The sequence below is a fragment of the Furipterus horrens genome, unplaced genomic scaffold (genome assembly GCF_987537825.1).
Source record: "Furipterus horrens unplaced genomic scaffold, mFurHor1.1.pri manual_scaffold_4, whole genome shotgun sequence".
In the NCBI taxonomy this organism is placed as follows: Eukaryota; Metazoa; Chordata; class Mammalia; order Chiroptera; family Furipteridae; genus Furipterus; species Furipterus horrens.
In genome coordinates, this window is record NW_028327174.1 from 82,528,132 (window position 1) to 82,533,610 (window position 5,479).

The 5,479-nt window shown below is 35.6% G+C and overlaps 1 pseudogene; it reads right to left on the reverse strand.

Annotated features, from left to right (window-relative positions):
• Nucleotides 1–3,743: 3,743 nt before the first annotated feature.
• On the reverse strand, nt 3,744–4,944 carry LOC150012302 (small ribosomal subunit protein uS13 pseudogene; annotated as a pseudogene).
• Nucleotides 4,945–5,479: the final 535 nt, after the last annotated feature.

Here is a 5,479-nt window from a genome sequence, read left to right on the forward strand (position 1 = left end):
ACATAATTTAAATGTCCATACTCCCAAAACAATTTATAGAATCAATGCAATCCCTCTTAAATTACCAATGGCATATTTTGTACACCTAGAACAGATACTTCAAAAATTTATATGGAACCCCAAAAGACCCCGAGTAGCCACAGCAATCTGGAGGAAGAAGACCACAGTAGGAGGAATCACAATACCTGATATCAAACTATACTACAAGGCCACTGTAATCAAGACACTCTGGTACTGGCAAGAGAACAGACATATAGATCAATGCAACAGAATAGAGAGCCCAGAAATAAGCCCAGGTCTATATGGACAACTAATATTTGAAAAAGGTGGGAGGAAGATAAGATGGAGTGAAAATAGCCTCTTCAAGAAATGGTGCTGGGAGAACTGGACAGGGACATGCAAACAAATGAAACTAGACCACCAACTTACACAATAAACCAGAATAAACTCAAAATGGATCAAAGACTTAAATGTAAGCCATGACACCATAAAAGTCCTAGAGGAAAACATAGGCAGGAAAATCTCAGATATCCCATGTAGCAATATTTTCACAGATATATCTCCTAGAGCAAAGGAAATAAAGGAAAGAATAAACAAATGGGACTACATTCCACTAAAGAGTTTCTGCTCAGCTAAAGAAAACATCAGCAAGATGAAAAGGGAACCAACAGCATTGGAAAACATATTTGTCAATGATACCTCAGACAAGGGTTTAATCTCCAAAATATATAAAGAACTTATCTGTCTCAACACCAAGAAGAGGACAATATAATTAAAAAATAAGCAAAGGACCTGAACAAACAGCTCTTCAGAGAGGACTTTCAGAGGGTTCAAAGGCATATGAAAGAATATTCAACATCACTAGCCATCAGAGAGATGCAAATTAAAGCCTCAATGCAATACCACTTTACACTGGTCAGAATGGCCATCATCAACAAATCAACAAACAACAAGTGCTGGAGCAGATTGGGAGAAAAGGGGACCTAGTGCACTGTTGGTGGGAATGCAGATTGGTGCAGCCACTATGGAAAAAAGTATGGAATTTTCTCAAAAAGCTAAAAATGGAACTGCTTTTTGAACCAGCAATTCCATTACTAGCATTATACCCAAAGAATCCTGAAACACCAATTAAAAAGAATCTATGCACTCCTATGTTCATAGCAGCACTATTCACAATAACCAAGTGCTGGAACAGCCTAAGTGTCCATCTGTAGATGAGTGAATCAAAAAAACTGTGGTACATTTACACAATGAAATACTATGCAGCAGAAAGAAAGAAGGAACTCCTACCATTTACGACAACATGGATGGAACTGGAGAGTATTATGCTTAGCAAAATAAGCCAGGCAGCAAGAGACAAATACCATATAGTATCACTTAATATAGGACAATAATGAACAACACAAACAAATTAGCAAGATAGAACCAGAGGCAAGTAAACAAGGAGCAGACTAACAGTGACCAGAGGTGAGGGGGAAAGGGAGAAGGGGAGAAAGAAGGGGAAGGGTTTAGTCAAGGAACTAGTATAAATGACCCATGAACATGGACAATGGGGTAGCAGGGTGGGGATGGACTGTGGTGGAAGGAGTGAGCAGGGTCGGGGAGGAGCAATGGGGGAAAAAGTGGGACAACTGTAATAGAAATAAAATAAATAAATAAGTAAATAAATAATAAATAAATAAACATTTTTTTAAAAAGTAGGAAATAGTTGACTTGTACTGTACCGTACATTTAAGTGCAGAAAGCACATAAATGTTGAAGTATGAGTAGCCAAAACCTTGACTTGATAATTCTGTGTATTGTTTTTTGGCATTAACCTCATTGTCTTGTAAAGAAAGCAGATACCAGCTTTGGCTTGCTTCCTAAGGAAACTCTTTGATACTGGCTAATTACCTTTGTGATTGGAAACTACAGATGCTGGAAGAGGGATGGATGAATATCATCTTAAAATTATCAATCCTCATCACAGATATCGTAAACAAGACCTTTGGGTTCAAGTACTGAAAGATTCTTTTGACTTTCAGTGCCTTTTCAGGGTGTGCTTATAGATCAGCATTGCATTTTCCTATGACAGTTCAGTGGAAAATATTAGTACAGTTCTCATGACATAAAAGATTATAAGTTTTTGACTGTCATATAATTAACTATTTACCCCATCTCTTTAGTTAAAAACATATTTGTATGCATGTAAAATAAAAGAAAGTCTTTTTTTGTTGGCTCAGTTAAACCAACAAAGAGGAAACTATAAATTAACACCATCTAAAAATTTAAAATATTTGTAAAGATAAAACTAGTATGTATGCTGCAATCAAAAAGTTATTTATCTTTCATTGAAAAATAGATTTCTAAGTTAAAAACTGAATCTAATTAAATTTATTCTAGTATATAGCTACGTAATTTTATTTTATCTACCTGTGTGTTCATTCGTGGAGAATTATATCATCTTGACACATTAAAAAACAAAATATTTATTGATAAACTTTAATAATAACTAATATACACACACTTCAGACATTTATAGTAAATATCTTCAAGTGTACACTTTAAAAAACTTGAATAATTTATAAAATTAAACTTGACAGCTCAAAAGAGATTGAATGCTAAATTTATATGTTATGGCTACTCTATTTCTGTAACTTGCTTAAAAAAACAACTATTTTATTAAATAATTTTTAAGGAGAAAAACTTGAGAAACTTTAAAAATATAAATTTGTTGGAAATGGAAATATTTGTAAGTGTTATTTAAACAGAAATGGATTTATTTTTGCCCTTTGAAACTAAGACTAAAAGCTTGGTGAAAATCAACTTCCCCTGCAAAGATTTACAATTCTTCATTTTTTTTTTCCATGGGAACAGAAATGCTGAAATATCATTTTCCCTATAAGAGTACAGTATTTGTGTCTCAGAGCCAAGCCAAACTAAAGCCATCTGGGAACTTGCCACTTCTCACCTTTCAATTTATTCACTGAGCTGAAAGGATGACCCATGGCTCTTAAGTTTTGGCACTTCAGTTCACCTCACAGACTGTTGAATACAGTTGGCCTTTTGCTAGTCAGCCCATGTGATTTTTATCTGTCTTTATTATTTTTATTTTGTTTCCTATCAGTCTACCTCTTTACAATATATAAGTTCTTAACAATGTACCGTATATAATTTTTTTCACTCATCTCAATTCCTAGTGTGGTGCTGGACATACAACAATGTAATATTAGTAGTTATCTGTGAATTCAATAGAATATTTTAGCTTCCAAGTCTAACAGAGAGCATTTTAAAATATTCTATTTTCAAATTCTTATTGAATATCACTGAAACTACACAGCAGATTATTGCAAATATTTTCTGTGTTCTAGTGATATATGTCATTTCCTCTCTTACTATGTAGCTTTCCTAACTGATCCTCAATGTTTTTATGCTTTTGAAGCATCTTTTCTTCACCTTTTCCCTCACTGTTAGGTTTTGTTAATAAAACTTATTAACTTTGTTAAGAACAAATTCTCATTGCTATTTTGACTTTCCTTCAAACTTTTCTCTGAACTCTCTACCCAGACCCCAAATGTTTTAATTTTTAATAGTCTTTACTAGCTCTATTGCATTGTTCTTTATTTTATATTTTCTGTGTCAAGATGGCATCTTTAGGAGCTAAGACCACTCTAAAAATACGTGTTAAGCTATACATTACAGGGATTATGCTGCCAGTCAGTATTTTTTACTTTATTTATATTTTTAGGTATATAAACTATTTATTAACAGACAAGGCATTGAACACAAAGACCCCCAAAGTGGTGCATTCTTTTGTGGGCCTGAATTTTCTTCAGACTCTCCAGGTCTTCTCAGAGCTTGTTGTCTAGACTACTGGCCAGGATCTGGCTGTGTTTTCCAGCCTTCACATATCCTTCACATCCTTCTGTCTATTTAACAATCAGCAGTCTGGGATCTTGCACTAGTGTGGATTCTGCCTAATGGTGATCACATGTTCTACCTCATCCTTAGTGAGCTCTCCTGCCTTTTTGGTGATGTCTGTCTTCTTCAACATCACATGAGCACGTCTTTGCCCCACATCCCAAGTGGCTGTGATGGCAATGCTCCTTTCCACTATCAACAGGTACTAGTGTTGAGAACTCATAAAATGTGCTAGAACTTCTCAGGGATCACCAGTGGCAGTGTGTAGTCTTCTTCTGGAAGTATGTGTTTATTTCTTTTCTCTTTCTTCTTTTTCTTCTTCTTATTGCTGAGAACAATATTTCTTAAAACTATTTCAGGGCAGAGTGTCACATATTACTGAAATGAAAAGAGTCTTGGAAAATAACATCCATGAAAATATCAGCATATGCTTTTCTAGGTATGGAATTTAGAGCCCTAAGTTATATATGAGGTCTGTCAGGAAAAAGTCCAGCCATTGTTAACATAACGAGAATGATCTGCATGACATCGATGTAAACTGGCAGTTAAGGAGAGTGAACTGGAATGCGCATGTGCGAACAACAACTTCAGTACTAGTCAGTGGGGGTGGTAGACTCTTTTGAGTGAGCATGTGTACCATGTGGCCGTTGCATTCAAAATGACTGAGTGAATATAACAAGGGATCTGCATAAATTTTGCATTGTGTGAACATTCCTCCACAGAAATTATTTGGATGATTCAGAAGGCTGCAGCTATGGGCAACTGGTGATTGATGGCTTCATGACAACAATGTGCCCACTCATGCATCCTGTTTCAGAGTTTTTTTTGCAAAACATCAAGTCACCTAGGTGACTCAGCCCCTCTACCACCCAGATTTGGTGCTCTGAGACTTCTGGCTTTTCCCAAAACTAATATCACCTTTTAAAGAGATGAGATTTCATACCACTGATGAGATTCAGAAAAATATGATGGGGCAGCTGATGGTGACTGGGAGAACTGTGTGACATCCCAAAATACTTACTTTGAAGAGGACTGAGGTGTCATTATCTGATGTACAATGTTTCTTGTATCTTTTTTTAAAAGTATATTTTATTGATTATGTTGTTACAGTTGTCCCAATTTTTTTTCCTTTTGCTCTCATCTGCCCAGTACCCTTCATCCCCCCAGCAGTCCCACTGCCCTTAGTTCATGTCCATGGGTCATGCATATAAGTTCTTTGGCTTCACCCTTTCCTATATTATTCTTAACTCCCTTTGTCTATTTTGTACCAACCAATTATGCTTCTTAATCCCTGCACCATTTCCCCATTTCTCCCCCTACCCCCTCACAGCTGATAACCCTCCAAATGGTCCCCACACCTATGATTCTGTTCTTATTCTGGTTTGCATAGTTGGATTTTGTTTTTATTTTTTAGACTCAGTTGTTGATAGTTGTGAGTTTGTTGTCATTTTAATGTTCATAGTTTTTACCTTTTTCTTAAATAATTTCATATAATAATGGCTTGGTGATGATGAACTCTTTTAGCTTTACCTTGTCTGGGAAGCAGTTTATCTGTCCTTTCATTCTAAATGATAGCTTT